At 38.7% G+C, this 17,667-nt stretch overlaps 1 protein-coding gene across 2 annotated transcripts in view; it reads left to right on the top strand.

Annotated features, from left to right (window-relative positions):
- ADAMTSL1 (ADAMTS like 1) overlaps positions 1-17,667 on the top strand; it is a 413,510-nt gene that overhangs the window by 182,382 nt on the left and 213,461 nt on the right. The gene's annotated exons all lie outside the window — the stretch shown is intronic.

Below are 17,667 nucleotides of genomic sequence, written 5' to 3'. Positions count from 1 at the left end.
TATTTTATAATTTTCTGTGCTAGTTAATGCATCTTCACAATGCTATTAATATGATATTTATGTAATATCATGTGTGATATTGAAGATATGTCTTATTATTTATATTATTTACAGATGTTAAATATGTTGTTACATATTATTTGTTACATATATTGAATAATATTCACAAAATCCCAGAATGATGGATGTTAGCAGGTACTTCAGGAGCTTCTTTGGTTCAATCACCTCGGTTGAACCTCGGTACCAGGGAAAGTCATGGAGCAAATCACCTTGGGTGAGATCACACGGCATGTCTGTGGCAGCCAGGGGATCAGGCTCAGCCAGCACGGGTTCATGAAAGGCAGGTCATGCTTGACCAACCTCATCTCCTATGACTTGGTGACCAGACTGGTAGACAAGGGAAAGGCTGTTGATGTAGTCTGCCTGGACTTCAACAAAGTCTTTGACATGGTCTCTCACAGGCTTCTTCTGGGGAAACTGGCTGCCTATGGCCTGGACAGGTATACACTTCTTTGGCTAAGGAACTGGCTAGAGGTCCGTGCCCAACGGTGGTAGTGAATGGAGTTAAGTCCAGCTGGAGACTCATTACAAGTGTTAACGCGTCCCCCAGGGATTGGTACTGGGACCCATCTTCTTTAATATCTTTACTGATGACCTAGAAGAGGGGACTGAGTGTACCCTCAGTAAGTTTGCAGATGACACCAAGCTGGGAGGTGGTGTCAATCTCCCTGACGGTAGGGAGGCCCTTCAGAGGGATCTGGATGAGCTGGATTGCTGGGCTGAGGTGAGTGGGATCAGGTTCAACAAGGCCAAGTGCCAGGTCCTGCACTTTGGCCACAGTGACCCCATGTAGCGCTATAGGCTTGGGGCTGAGTGGCTGGATGACAGTAGTGAAAGTGACATGAAAGACAAGTCACGTTCTGAATGGCCATGCACAGCATGAAATAAAGAGCACCTCAATCAGTTCTTCTGTGTGAACCAGCAGATTACAACCAGAGAATTGCGTACAGAGCTGAATACTGGCTTCAGTGCATTGAAAATGATGGTGGTAACATTATGCCTAGCTGGTTGCATGAGTGCTTACATAGAAACAAATGACGCCATATGTAAGTCTGTGAGGACCTTTTGAACCAATACGAGGCTGAAGGTGACAGTTTCCTGGATTGCACCATTATCGATGATGAGTCGTGGTGTCATCACTATGAGGTGGAGCGAAAACGCAGTCCACAGAATGATGACGTGTATTCCCCACAAAAGAAAAAGTTCAAGACACCACTGTGTAATGTGATGCACACTGTCTTCTGGGGTAGAAAGGAATGGTCCTTCCTGGAACCCAGACAAACCACCAACTCTGACCTCTGCATTGCAAAGCTAAGCTCAAGTCTCAAACTTCAAAATTAGACAAGAGAGGAACATAACCTTTTTCTTGCAACAAAACAGTGCTAGCTCCCATATCAATTTAAAAGCTATGAAGCACATTGCCAATCTTGGCTAGACTATTCTACCATGCCCATCTTATAGTTCAGATTTGTCATTTTCTGACTTTCATCTGTTAGGGACAATGAAAGCTGGACTGTGTGGGCTACCTTATTTGGGACTGCCTTTCACCATAGATGTGTGATTTTTTACCCCTTGTTTCTGGAGATGAGGATCAAAAAGGAAAAAAATATAGTGAAAATTGAAACACAGAAACTAAAGTAGCACTGGAATTCTTAATTTATGCAGAAAGACTGTAATTCTCTGAATATTTTACCCATTTCCCAAGAAACTTCTGAGTACAAAATGACTTACTACAGAAAAGACCTTTCATAGATGCAACACTCTTTGCTGTCATCTCAGATACCCTTGAGACACCAAGGGAAATACACTGTAGTATGAAAGTAGTAGCCTGATAAAACTGATTTGTGTTCATTGTGGAGAAAATGTGTCTGGAATTGGTCACTGAAGTGACTTAGAAACAAGGTTAACCAGTCTTTTATTTAAGTTAGCAGGGGAATGGGAGAAAGAATGGGGCAGATGTGAGAGAATATCTCTCTGAACCTATTTGTTGTCTTCAGTGGTATTATGCATTTTCCTGTAATTTCATTCATTTCCTTGCAGTTTTTACTGAATCTTACTATACTTGCAGTTTGATTGTGCTGCTGAACCAGCTTAGGGGAGAAAACCTAGAAATTCATACAAATATAAATGGATCTTTTGAACTGTTTGTAACAAATAACTTCAAAAGAGGATAAAACCACCAGAAATATTCCACAAATATAACAAATTACAGTTTTTGCAGAGTACACTAGAGTTTCTGAAAGTACTTTTTTTTTCTCCTTTGCCATATTGTATACTGTTTTGTGTCTCCCTTTATTCATTAAATCATGTGACAAAATAAGGAACCTTTGGTTTATCAAAAGCTTGCCTGATTTTTAATCCATTATTTCCCTCTCTCTCTCTCTCTCTCTTTTTGTTGTTGTTGTTTTTAATCTTTTGGGAGGAGATGGGGGGATAGGGAACAGTGGCAGGAGTTGTTCATTTTTTTCTGTTTTACTTCACAGACCTGCAGGTTGTATGCAAGAAATCAGTTCACCACTTTCAGGATCAGTTCTGTGTGGATCAGGGTGTGGTTATAGGTCAGGACTAGGACCTCATGTACTCTCTGTTGTCAGCTTAGTGTTCAAACTCAGTTTTTACTTCAAAGACAAGGGTCAGTCACTTGTTTCTGTTGTTTATACAGATATATAAAGAATAAAAGTACAGAGACCAGTAATGTTTGAAGTTCCAGTTTTCATTTTTAAAATTTGTCTGTGAGAAAATTGATTGGAATAAAGCTTAACAGAACCAGCGTCTGACTTAATGTTACCACTATTCCTATCACTGAAATGGTCACAGAAGAAGCATGGCCCCAAGCTAGTGCAAATTAAGGATCCAATTTTATCATTTGTTTCAAGTATCATTACAGAGAGAACATGTGTCTGGGGGTTTTGTGCCTTTGCAGAGCAAAGAAAGGCCTGGCACTTGTGTGAGCAGTGCTTGAATACTTACCAGTAGCAACTAAAAAGCTCTGTTACTTTTCCCACAAGATGTGCAAGTGCTAACTGTGGATGCTAAACATTTTTGCTGTGTTCCACAGATCCTCAGGCAAGATGGGGTCATGCTCCTCAACCACAGTAAATCTGAGCTGCTTTATCCCATGTCTGTGCCTCCCAGAGTGCCACAACTTGTGCTACACCTTGGGCAAATCAGAGGTACAGCATCCTCAGGAGGGGAGGAAACAATGGGTAATGGGGAAGAGGTGGAACTTCTTAACACAGCCTTGCCTCAGAACATAACAAGCATTGGACTCTGGCACTGAACTGGGCCCCCATCATGAATGTGTAGCAAAGCAATGTAAAGACATTCAGCAGAAATAGTAATTTGCAGGAAGTTTGGGGAACTTCTATGCATTAATCCAGATAGCATACACCTCTGTAACTTCCTCATAACTGGTCAGCACCTCAAGGTAGTGAGTATGTTTGTCCCTTCTTAGTAAATTGACATTCCTGTTAAACAGATAACCAGCAACAACTCATCTGCCCTGGCATTTCTAATACACTGTCATGACTTCATTATTTTTGTGACATTCACTTCCTACCACATGCCATGAAGATACAGGAGAAAAGAAGTACGGTCTGTAATTGCTGTTATACTAAGTAATGGGTTGAGTTTTTCTTTCTTCTTCACAGCAGTTTTAGAGGCATGTTAGCTATCCAGGTAACAACATGATTTCACAACATAGCATAAAGCCTGGTCTCACTGAGTGCCTCAAACAAGATTAACAAAGCAAGAAACATAAAACTGATTCAACATTTTTTGTTGTGTGGAAGGCTCTGCTTTGGGAAAAAAAAGTCTCTGAAGAGATTGTAGCTTAGTGAGCAAAGTACTGGACACGAGCCAAACTAAACTTAAATAAGTATGGTGGTCTCAGCTGAGTTCCTAGCAAACTCTAGCCTACACTGCAAATTCATCATGAACAATTATATGTAATTTGGTACAATTGCCAGCTCCTGCTTAGAGGCCCTTTAGACTGAGCTACAAAAGAGACTGATTTCCCATACCTAATAGAAGCATTACTCCTTGCTCAAGGACATATCATGAATAATACAGGCAGTGCTGTCAAATTCCCACTGAGCAAACACCAATTCTTGTGCCAGAGCATGGGCAGAAGGTCTGTGCTGGTACAATTAGAGTAGGTTGTTCACAGCAGGCACACTTTCTTGGTCTTGATGACAGGTTTTCATGCCCAGATGCAGTACGAAGAGCTTATGTTTGTGTTGTATGAATATGTGAATATTTCTCTTCAAATCTTTGATACTTCTAGGTTGAATTTCTCAGGGGAGTAGAGGGCAGTTAGGTGCCCAAATGTAAACAGAAATCCATTAGACTGTTAGCATTACTGTCTAAAACTATCTCTGAAGCCTCTATAATAGAGGTGAAGTAAAAGTTGACATCAATTGGCATTATCTGAGAACAGTAAGACTTAAAAAACTCTAAGATTTTGAAAAGATAGAATTATATATATTTCCCCAACATAAATGTGACACTATCTGAGGAAATTGTTGTATAGTGAGCTGGAATAGGATTTCAGTATTACATTTTTTAACATTATTTTCTCATTATATAAATAAAAGGTGTCTTGTGAGGTTTTCAGAGGTCCTTTAATTCTATGTGAATGAAATATACATAAAAAGACAAGACAAAAGGTTTATTTCCTAAGTGAAAGAGACTTCCTACAGAACAAACCAATGAACTGTATGCAGTTCAGCAGGCTCCTAGAATGTATTGAGGATAACTTCCAAAGACAGGTAATAGATAGTTCCACCAGGGGGGATGCAGTGTTAGACCTGTTGCTCTCCAATGAGAGTGAACTGGTTAGTGACATCAGGACTGGAGGCTGCCTGGGCTGTAGTGGCAATGCAATTAGGAAGTTAAAACACATGATGGATATCAGACAGACAAAGAATAAAGTTTCTAATTTTAGAAAATCCAAAGTCAAGCTCTTCAAGAAGTTAGTTCACAAAACCCCCTACCAATCTGTCTTCAAGGCACGGGAGTGGAGCAGAGCTGGCAGATCTTTAAGAAAGCTCATTAGGACATAAGAAAAGGATATGATTGAGACCTAGACTGGCTCAAGCAGTGGGCCTAGGTGAAACTTATAAAGTTCAACAAATCCAAATGCAAGGTCTCACACCTGGGTTGCGGCAACCCCTGCTACCAGTACAAGCTGTGATATGTTAGCATGGAGCACAGCCTGCTGAGAAAGATTTAGAGATATTGGTGGATGGCAAGCTGGATGTGAGTCAGGAATGTGCTCTTGCAGCCCAGAAAGCCAGCTGTATCCTGGGCTGCAACAAAAGAAGTGTGGTCAGCAGGTTAAGGTAGGTGATTCTGACATTCTACTCTGCACTGGTGAGACCACACCTGGAGGTCTGTGCCCAGATGTGGAGTCCTCAGTACAGGAGAGACATGGAGCTGTTGGAGCATGCCCAGAGGAGGCTCACAAAGATGATCCAAGGGATGGAACACCCTATGAGGACAAGCTGTCAGAGCTGGGGCTGTTCAGCATGGAGAAGGTTCTGAAGTGGCCTGAGAGTGGCCTCATAGCATCTAAAGATGGGCTGTAAGAAAGAAGGGGACAGATTCTTTAGCAGGGTCTGTGATGATAGAACAAGAAGGTATGGTTTCAAACTAAAAGAAGGGAAATTTAGATTGGACACAAGGAGTAAGTTTCTTACAATAAGTGTGATGAGCCTGGAACAGGTTGCCCAGAGACGTGGATGCCCCATCCCTGCAGACACTGAAGGTCAGGCTGGAGAGGCTCTGATCAACCAGATCTCGCTGTAGGTATCCCTGTTTATCACAGGGGAGTTAGACTAGATGGCCTTTAAGGCCATCCTTTAAGGCCAACTCAGAAGATTCTATGATTCTACAATTCTGTGACATAAGTCCACTGAAATTCTAGCAATCTTCTTTTAGAGAAGAGAAGGCCACAATCTGTGGTTCATGCTTAAACTGATTCTTGCTAAGTTTTTTTTTGTTTCTTTGTTTGTTTGTTTTTGTGCCTTTTTAGCAGAATTGACATTCCAAAGAGTTTTAGTATATTTTGTTCAATCATTACACTGTTCTTACTTGAATTTCAGCGTGCTCTTCTCATTGCCTGTACAGAAGCAGGTAGCAACAGGCTTGGACAGCCTATTTACACATTTAGAGTTATAAATACAAAGACGAGAGAGAAAGTTAAAATTGCAATAAGATGTCGATGCTACTTAACATTTCAAGAAATGCCAGACTGATGTACATATGCAAAACATGAAGGTAAATACTGACAAGATTATCTTGAGAGGATACATATATATGAGAAAAATACACTGAGCTACATTATTGTCTATTAATATGCGTATTAACTTATAAAAGATTAAAAACTCTGTACACTTTGGGAGTCATTTCTTCTTTTTTCTACTTTAAATTTCACTGTAAAGAAGGGAAGGAATTGTACTGAGAAAAACAAATGCATCTTAAAGATGTTATATATATGCTGTCAACTATAATATCCTGGCTGATAAAATGGTTATCCAGGCTCCCCATGCTATCTTTCACTTCACCAATAAAAACTCATTCTAGAGATGTTTTCTTGTCATGAAATAACAGGCCAGACCACTGTGCTAGGATTTCCTCTGCATCCTGCCTCTCTCTTCGCTGTAGCTTTAAGTTCTTTTTCTCTCTCTTATGCTTAAAGAAGTGAATGTTGTTGTAGTGCCCTAGTAGGTAAAACAAAAAAGGTCTTGGAATGTCTGTGTCATGAAACATTAAAACGTCTCGCAAGTTGGTGCTTTTCTGCCTCAAAACAAACTTTTTGATGCTTTTAAAATTTATTTTCACTGCATGCCATAGTTCATATGACCATGTTCACCTTCTGTGTATGCAGTTCAGTGCACTGTTCTATTCTGAAGGTGTTTGATATACTGAGTATTTAGAAAGTGTACTGCTTTGACCAGGTTTAGGAGGTTTAACCCTCTCCTAACAGGATTAGGAGATCTAAGAACAGATAAATATAACAGCATCAGAAACATATGATGACAAATCATGTGCAATAGCAAAGCTAAGAGATGTGATTGGAACTGTTTAATCCTGTAGCAGAAAAAAAAAAAAAAGAAAAAGAAAAGAAAAGAAAAAAAAAAGTGGTTAAAAAAAAACAACCAAAAAACCATAATCTGCTATCAAAATCTGCTGTAGAAATTAGATTATGTTAATTTGTTAGACTTTTCAATAAGAGTGTATCCTCTCCAAATGTGTTTCAAGACTCTCATACATACTGCTTTTTCATTGTGTATTATTAACAACAGAAGTGTGCTGTGATAAGGTGTATATATGAATGGATGCTGTCAGAGAGCAGCAAGCTGTGCTCTAATGAGGGAATCTGAACTGGCAGTTCCAGCACAAGCCTTGCTTATATTGATAGCCTCAGTCCCTCAGAATGTTGGTGCAGCTTACTGTTGTTAAAAGGATCATCCCCATGGACGACTCAACACCAGGATCCAACAGAGAGTTTCTAGATGTAGTATAACTCCAATCTTAAATAGCATTTTTATATTGCCCTATTGCTAAGTTCAACCTCTGATGAGTATGGCAGACTTTGTGATAGCTTTCATAACTGGTAGGATATTTCCACTTCGCAAATTGTTGTGGAGCTAAGCATTGTCAGATCTCTAACAGAGATGCAGAAGGAAGCTTCCAGAGAATACTACCATGCTCTGTGACTAAGAAGGATCGAATAAAGAACAGTGAAGATAAATAGCATCATTCAATGGAAAAACAAAACAAAATACACACAAAAACATCCAAAAACAAAATGCATAGGCATACAATTATCATCAGATGAGGGACAGAATCACAGAATCAAAGAGAGGGGCCTCACAAAGGCTGAGCAGAGAGGGGTTTGCATTGGAAGTTTCTAGTTCAAAAAATGTTAGTGAACTTATTTCAGTGCTCCCTCAAGCTTGTCATGTGAGATGAAAAGTCAAACCAGAATTAGAAGATAATTAGAAGGAATTTGAGAAAATAGTCTGAAAATGCCTCAAAGACCCTTTCTCTTCATATATGCATACTTAGTCCTTCCTGTCTTCAGCTGTCTGTCAGTTTTATTGCCATGGAACAATGATACTCCTATCCAAACTCTTGTCTGCGCATACACTGATATGATAGTGATATGATAGTGTACATCACAGTACACTATGATAGTGATAATCAGTGTACATAATTAGTGCTAATTTGCTAATTTCATTGAAAACAAAAATTTCCCAACAAAATAAGAAACGTATTCCAGCAGTAAACGTGTACTGCAGTAACAGTTATGTGCACTAAAGTTATGTGCACTAAAGCCTAACACTGTAGTCTAAATACATGCCTACGATGTTTTCACTCTAAGCCAAAACTAGACATTGAAACCAGAAATATTTGGCAATAGCATGAATAATAGACAGACAATCTAAGCCTCTGTCATTTGTTTTTGTTTAACTAATACTGAAGATAATTGCAGAAAAAATCTCTCATTTTATGGGTATTGTTTTCATTTATTCTAAATCACAGTGATAATTATTTTATGTTAGATGGAGAAGTAGGGCAGAAAGCCTATAACAGTGTACATACTTTGTGAAGCAAAGCTTCGTGATCAGTCAATTCATAGTGTCTTCATATCATGAAGGTTTAATATTTATGTTGCTCCAAAAGTAATGTTCCTATGTATTTCCATGGAAAATACAACAGATAAAAAGATCACAATAGCACTATTTGATAATTGAAGCTGTCAGCTACAAAACATTATTTGTCAACATAGTCACCACCATTAGCTCTGTGTTTTTGTCGGTAATGAACAAGGGCCTGTGTGCCATGCTCAAAAAAATCTGCCTCAGTGGAGGTGACCCACTGTTTCACAGCTACCATCACTAGGAAAATTTTACCCACATAACCCCAAACAAATAGAAATCAAAAGGTGCCAAATCTGGACTATACAATGAGTGCAGTAAGACAGTCCAGCTAAGACTGGAAAAATACTCCTTGATCTTCTAACAGATGTGGAGCCTGTTGTTATTGTATCTCTAGAGAAATGTGTTCTTCTCTGGCCTGACTCTGAAAGTTTGAGCTTTCAGATTAGTCAGCACTGTGATGTAGCTGTCATAGTAGATGGTTTATCTGGGTTCCAGGAAATCCAGAAGGATCACCCCTTTTTAAGACAGCTTACTACACTTTACCCACTAAAGTCTGCATCTTTAACTTTTTCTTCATTGGTGAATTCACATGTCACTACTCCATGGCCTGCCATTTTGACTCCAGCTTGTTGCAGTGACACCACATTTCTTCACCAATAGTGATGTGACCCAGGATACTGTCGTATTCAGTCTCACATTTGTTCAATAGATCCTAACAGACTTGTATATGGTGTTCTTTCTGTTCCCGTGTGAGCATTCGTGTGATCCCCCTGGTGCAAACTTTGTGGTATTCCAACACTGAATGCCACACTTCTGCTTCTAATGCACTGTCACATCATACATCATTGTGTCAAACTATCCCTCTGCTGCCATTTGTCACGAGTCAGCAAAATGTAGTGGAATACTGGTGGGAAGGTTCAACCTCTACTGCCATATCACCAACATCTACCTCTGATATTGTGGATCAATGTAATAAAATAAGAGGCATTGCTTTTGGAGTAGACCTCATATTTATTATATTCAGAGGATATGCTTGTAATTCTAAATGTAACTGTTCAAGTTGATTAAACATTTACTCTTCACTAAATCGTATCCTTTATGAAGGATGCCAACAAAACTTTGCAAAAGGCAAGCCTTAGCCTGTAAAGCCTTACTTGACATGCCTGTCCGACAAGGCTAATGGTAAAATCTCTGAGAAATGCAGTCTGCAATGAGATGAAATATCTATTTTTAGATACAGAAATATTAAGATGTAAATGAGAAATGAGAACTTATGCAAGGGAAGGAAACCTGAGCTGTTTGGAAGAAAAGGAAAAAAAAAAAAAAAAAAGGGGGAAAAAAAAAAGGAAAAACAAAATTCACCAGCTTTTCTCAGCTTAAAAAGTTAAAAGGGAAAGATGAAATCTATCAAATTCTTCCTTACTTCATATTTTTAAAGAGGCTTAAATAACCATTAAACAACAGGAAGATTTGCAATCGCCATTAAGATGAAAATGAGAAGAGGGTTTACCTTGCTGCTTGTTGTTCCTTGGGTGATCTGAAATGGCAAGGCTTGGCCAAGAGTGTAGTTTTTAAGATACAGAACAACACACCAGCACGTATGTTAAGAAATGCATTTTCAGATATTTTTTGCTGCTTTTTTTTACTTCCCCAATTTTCGTGTGTGCTGTTATTGAATTAAAAGGTAAAATTCTCAAAGTCCTTGACCAAGTTTCCATGCCAAATTAGACTTTAATATGAGAGAGATCCTTAGGTTCTGGTGGTTTTGTTATTGTCGTTTGTTTGTCTGTTTGTTACTTTTATGTATTAATCAGGCTTATAGCGCTGGATAAGTAAGAAACTGAGAAAAGATGTAAGATCTAGGGATGAAATACCACAGCCGTTGCCACTTCTCCGCTGCCATTTTGATATCAGTTGTTTGAGCAGTTGCCACCATTTGCATTGGTGCTATTCGGTCAACAGGAGAAGAAATTCTCCCCTGAACTGCTTAAACTTGGAACTCATAGCTCCAAGATGGGGAAGGTGAGAGTGAGTTTATTAGTTTTGTGCCTTCTAATTTTGTAATTGTCATGCTGAACCTCATTTTTTCCTCTTCAGAAGAGAGGAGATACTCTGTAATTAGTCTCCTGCTTATTTTTTTCAGTAATAACACTGGCTTGTGGATTTTTGCATATTTCAAGGAGCTGTGGGTAGGTTATACATATTCTCATCTCATAGTTCTGTGTAATAAGCACAGTAAAAATGCAGTGTTTCTTATTTAGTATATCACTTGTATGTTAGTAGCAATTTTTGTTATTCAGTCCGTATTTGATTTGACAGACACACTTGGCTCTTACCTTAGCAAAAACAAATTAATGTATAAAAATAAGGTCCTCATTTTAGTAGTCAACACTTTGTTGTTGACTTAAGCATACTTCAAGAGATGTTTGCATTTTGAGAGTGATGCTTCTTTGATCCACAACAAGGCCCAAACTGAGCCATGATTTTTTTCCATTTACTTTGAAATTGATGCATTTTAGGGATGAAATGCTTTATTTTTCTCCTCTTTAAATCTTGTAGCCGGGGTTAGTCTTGGCTCCAGAATTTAAATCAAATGCTTTAGATGTTTTCTAAAGCAGGAGCAACTTTGGTCCAAAGACAAACCATTTTTGAAGTGAACAGGTAAACACATCAGATCAAATAAGGTCATAGGGAGGATCAAAGGACGAAATTTAATGGCATTTCTTCTGAGTAATCTCATTCTGAAAGCTTAGTGAATTTATTCCAAGAACAGTAAGTTGTTGTTATTTTGCTTCATTATTTATTTTTGCTTACAGAACCTTAAGATACCTATCTGATAAGTAACCACTGATTAATTAACAATACTACTCACAAAAGATCAAAACAAAACAAAACAGGAGCAGATTCATTCAATATGTAGAAGAAAAGGAAATAGTCTTCACAAGAAAGAGTAGCTTGCAGCTTTTGCATTCCACCACTATTTTGATGAGTTAACCACTTTGGCTGTTTGAAATCTCAGCTGTTTGTACTGAGTTATTATCAGTTTTCAAAATTTCATTTACAAGTTAATGGTTTGTATAATCCCTCATACGCACACAATCACCCTTCAGTGAAGCAGTCACTGTTGGAGCATGATATTTGATGTAGAGAGCCATTGCAGCTATCAGACATACCATCATAAGAAAAGTACTTTAGTGTAACTGTATAGGAACTGCTGAATCATGGCTTGAACCTCTGATTGACCACCTGAGGTGAGCAATGAGTCAGCCCTGGGAGCACAGGTGAAGGCAATTCTCCTGTGCTACTGGAAGGGGTGGAGCCTGGCTCCACCTCTCCTAGACCCATTTAAGAGCTGACTACCACTGAGGAGTGGTTTTGGAGATTGCTTCTCTTGGAGTCTTCTCAGTGAGAAGGATAAGCTTTCCATCCATTCTTCTTTAGCGTGGTAATCTGTTTAGCCTAACTTTCTTGCATATTCCTTAATTATAACATCCATATATTCATTGATTATACATAATAAAAAAAACTCCATCTCCTGAAGTTGGTTTTAAAAAGGGTGGAGTGCATCTGAGATTCATACCACATTGCAAACTACCTATTATGTCAAACCTTAAATGTAAACTACAGCTACTAGACAATTTTTTATTGTCTACTCATATTTCAGCTGCTTTTTTGATCCTAGGTTTCTTTTGTATTTTTATCTGCTAATTAGTACAGCCTTGTTAAAAACAATGCAACACATGTGTTTCATCAAATCTCAAATTAAATATTTGAAACAATGAATAAGAACAGAATACATTAATGCCTCTCTATGACCTGTCTTTTGATTGTACGGAATGATTCAGCAACCACTTCTGCCAGCTCCCTCAGCACTCATGGGTGCATTCCGTCAGAGCTCATGGATTTGTGTGTGTTGTGTTTCTCTAGATGTTCTTTAACCAGATATTCCTCCACCTAAGGGAGGTCTTCTGTTGTCTCTCACCTTCAGAGTCTGAGGTACCTGAGGGCCAGTCTTTTCAATAAAAATTGAAGCAGAAAAGGTGTTCAGTAATTCCACGTTCTCAGTGTCTTCTCTTATCAGGGCACCCACCTCATTCAGCAGTGGGCCTGCATTTTCCCTAGTCTTCTTTTTGATATTGATATACTTGAAGTTTTTCCTTTTTTGTCCTCGACCTTTCTCACTAGATTTAATTCCAAGTAGGCTTTACTTTCCTTCATTGCATCCCTGACAATGGTCAGGGAATAGCTCAAGTGCTTCTTGAACAGTGGCAGGTCAGTGCCATTACCACTTCCCCAGAAACATATTCCAATGCTGACCACCCTCTGGTGAAGAACCTTTTCCTGATACCCAACTTCACCCTCCCACAATGCAGCTCCATGTTGTTCTACTGTATCATATCACTGTCATCAGAAAGTAGAGCTCTGCTCTGCCCCTCCACTCCCCACTTGTGAGGAGCTGTGGGCCACCATGAGGTTTCCCCTCAGTTACCTCTTTTTAAGCTGAACAAACCAAGAGACTTCAACTACTCTTCATATATCTATCTCTCCAGGCCCTTCACCATGTTCATAGCCCTCCTTTGGACTCTATTTAATAGTTTTATGTCCTTCTCATATTGTGGCACCCAGATCAGTGCTCAAGGTGAGGCACACAGATCAGAGCTCAACAATCCCTCCCCATGCCCAGTGGCAGTGATGGACCTGATGAACCCCTGGATATGGTTGGCCCTTTTGGCTGTGTCTTAGTTTCAGATGAGTAGAATTGTTTTCTTCAACATCTCTGGTACATTGCTATGTTTTGGTTCTAGAGAAAAATAATGTTAATTACATATTGATGTTTATAGTTGCTGCTAAGCAGTATTGTATGAGATCATAGAATCATAGAATAGCCTGGGTTGAAAAGAACCACAACAATCATCTAGTTTCAATCTCCCTGCTATGTGCAGGGTCACCAACCACCGGACCAGGCTGCCCAGAGCCACATCCAGCCTGGCCTTGAATGCCTTCAGGGATGGGGCATCCACAACCTCCTTGGGCAACCTGTTCCAGTGTGACACCACCCTCTGAGTCAAAAATTTCCATCTAATATCTTACCTAAATCTCCCCTGTCTCAGTTTAAAACCATTCCTCCTTGTCTTATCACTATCCACCTTCGTAAATAGTCTTTCCTCCTCCTGTTTATATGCTCCCTTCAAGTACTGGAAGGTCACAGTGAGGTCTCCCTGGAGCCTTCTCTTCTCCAAACTAAAAAAGCCCAGTTCCCTCAACCTTTCTCCAGAGGTGCTTCAGCCCTCTGATCATCTTAGTGGCCCTCCTCTGGACCCACTCCAAGAGCTCTGGGTCTTTCTTGTGCTGGGGGCCCCAGGCCTGGATGCAGTACACTAAACGGGGCCTCACAAGAGCTGAGTAAAGGGGGACAGTCACCTCCCTCTCCATCCAAGGCCATTCACAGTGAAGGGCTCAAGGAGCTGAGAGGGAACAGAATTAGGACAGCTGACTTAAACTGGCCAAAAGGATATTCCATACCATATGACATCAAGCAAAAGGAGTTCTGAAGGTGGTAGGAGTTTCTCTCTCATTTCTGCTGCTTGGGATCTATATGGGCATTATCTGGACGGTAGTGAGCAATTGCTTCTGCATCGCTTATATGCATTACTTATCACTTCTTGTATATACTCATACAAATATATATATAATCATAACTATTTTCCTTTTCTTTGTCTTCATAAAAAGTTTTATTTCAACTGAAGTTCTACTTTTTCGATTGTCTCCCCTATCCCGCTGGGAAAGGGGGGTAGAGGGCAGACAGTTGTGCGTGCTCAGCCACCTGCTGAGTTAAACCACAACAGGCTGCCAGGGCACACTGCTGACTCACGTTCAAATTGTCATCAATCAGAACCCCCAGGTCCCTTTCCATGGGGCTGCTCTCCAGCCTCTTGTCCTCCAGTCGGTACATATACCCAGAGTTGCCCCATATTCTGCCCCAGGTGCAAAATATGTCAGGCTACATGATTATAGAAGTCCATAAAAATTTTCATAAAAATTGACTCATGACAGATGAAAACAAATCTTTGTGTTTGAAATATTTGTTGAAACTTATTTGTTTAGCATTGAGATTAAATTTGTCATATAAGGTCCACACCTTGATGGATGTTCATACAACTTCAAGGTGTATGTACACTGGTTGAGTAATGTTAGAAAACAGAAGGAAAACCTAAAACATAGATAAAACATAGGTAAAAACTGAAGATTGTGAGATAGCAATCAAATCATGACTGCACTTGAAAGAGTTTACTTTATTAGCTTGAGTTTTTTGGTGGTTTTTTTTTTTTTCATGAAGATCTGACAAAGCACACTTCACTATTTAAGGCCAAAATTGCTCTCGACATGTTCAAATTAAGTTATTTTTTAGCTACAGTCCCACTTCTTAAAAAATGTTGTGAAGGTACTGCACAAAATATATCTTTTCAAAATACATTAGTCACGGAGATAATTTCTTGCCATTTGGATGACAGCACATTCAGAATACCTGCACATGATTTCCCTGTAAATAATTCATGTAAAAAATATACATATAAAAATCAATTTCTTTAAAATTTTCCCTACATTTTGGATTAAATATGTTTCAGTCAAAATTTTCTCCCACTATCTTAACTGATTGACATAAACTTTAGTCTGAACAAATTTATCTTTTAAATCTGCAAGGTCTAACCAAATGCCACAGTCCATTCTGCTAGAGCTCAAATACTTTCTCTGTGTTAGAAAATGAGTAAATTACCATTAAAGGTGGCATTTGTAGTTTAAAACATTCTGTATAAAAAAAAATTAATTTCTGTTTGAGTTCAGAATGCAGTATTTTCAGTTTTATTTTACATCTTAAAAAGCTGTACTTTGCAGGAGAGAGAAGAACGGTTTCATTTTCATAAATTTTGGCAATAGCAGCAAAGGTTTCTAGGGTAGGGCATTCATCAACCTGTAGGGTTATTCAAGATGTCACACAGCTGTGACTTGATCTCAGTAAAACTAACTTGTCAGACCCACAGGGATCTGGAGACCAAATTTGAATTAATCTATCCTCACTCACCCCTTGGCACTTACCCACTGTCCCTCCACTAAAACAGGCTTGATATATTTCTCTTTGTTCAAAAAAGAAGTCATACACAAATATAATAGGCAGGTGTTTGTATGTGGATATTTTTTGTTTTGTTCTGTTTTATTTTGTTTTGCAAGAAAATTGCAGAAGTCTCTTTCATAAATCCAACCTGAATCCTTCCATTCGCACAAGGGAAAAAAAAAAAAAAAAAAAAAAAAAAAAAAAAAAGAGAGCCTGTGTAAAAATAGGATTCAGAAAATCTAGGGCACATGTGGAGCATTTATAGTACTGTAATCAATGGCAACTGCTCTACTGGTTTGAATGGATGCAAGATGAGGTCCCAGAGTAAAAGATCTTTCTCTTATAACAAAGCGCCAGTAATTTGGTAATTTTCTTTGAAAATATATTCTGTGGAACAAATGGGTACTTTCTGGCACTGATAAATCTATATTTCATTGGGAGCCATTTTTCTTACTATTTAAGAAAATGTTTTGAGTCTTCTTTTGTACCTCGTGTATTTATTATGGATTATATGTATTTATTATGATTAAGTGTAATTGTTTGAAATGGAAATTAGAATGAGTTTCCTCGGATAGAGTTCAAACTCTTGATATATTTTTAATTTGTGAATCATGTAAACAAGCCACATAAACAATTTTAATACAACAGTCATTAACTGTTTAAATTTCACTTTCTCCTTTCATGAGTCCCTCTTGCTCTTGTTTGGATTTGTTTTCCTTTATTTACCTTTTTGCTCACTTGAGGAGTTTGATCTGGTACTTTATCACAGATACGATGTTTCTCAATTAAAGTTTTAGCAAAATTAAGTCTTTCAGTCTTTTCAAGCCATATTCTTACTTGACTTAGTGATATTAAAAGGTGTTGAATAACCTTTATCCAGCTGATAAGTGTCTTGTATGTAGCAAGAACAGTTTTGTCATAGTAAAAGTCAGATTAGCCCTTATAGATTTTGTTCCATTTTTCATTTGTAACAAAAGGAAGACAGACATAATACCATTCGGTATGTATAACAGCTTCTGTATTGAAGAACGTCAGGATTGTTCAGGATCAAAGATGAACTTCTACCAAATAATAGGAAAGAAAATATATCTAGGGTTGTCAGTCCTTTTAATTAAGCATAAGTTTTCAAAATCACATGCAAATCTTGCATGTAATGGAACACTTCATTACATTTAAACAAACAAGCAAACAAAACCAGAACAAGGTTCCTAGGTCCTAAGACTTCCATCTTGGCTCTTGTTTTGACTTTACCACCAAGCAGAATTTGGCTGACATTTCTCTTTTTTTGATGCTTGCCACATTCAGAGCTGCTAACCAGCAACACATGGCAGGAAAGAGGAGTGCTAGGAAAACAGTGGCAGGACTTGCATCTTGATGATTTGGGCATGTCTTTCACTTCGCTTAGTGTTTAGCATAGCATTTTTAGCTATATGTTCTCCAGCTCCCACAAACATGCACACTCCTATGCTGAAATAAAGGAACCAATATTCTTTGATAAGACGCAAATCAGTGTAGTTTCATCAGACACCACACCAATATAATGCACGACCTTACTGAGGTCATGGACATCTAGTGAAGGACTGGGATCTATCCTCTTCATGGATATGAGGAGGAGATATTCATTCCTCATGGATATGAGGAATCTAAATCAATCTGATTGCAGTGCTTGGTCTGAGGAACATGAACCAAGAAAAAATGAGTGCAGTACTAGACTGAAATAAATTTTCTAATCCTACAGATACAAATAAGTTGATGGTTCTGTAGCTTGACAAACTAGTTTTATCATCATTTCAGTACTGCTGCCTTCTCCATTCTCTTCCCTGCTCT

This window comes from Phasianus colchicus, chromosome Z (assembly GCF_987193195.1).
Source record: "Phasianus colchicus chromosome Z, bPhaCol1.hap1.1, whole genome shotgun sequence".
NCBI lineage: Eukaryota > Metazoa > Chordata > Aves > Galliformes > Phasianidae > Phasianus > Phasianus colchicus.
Note: the sequence above shows the minus strand (reverse complement) of the source record. Positions and strands in the feature narration are given on the sequence as shown.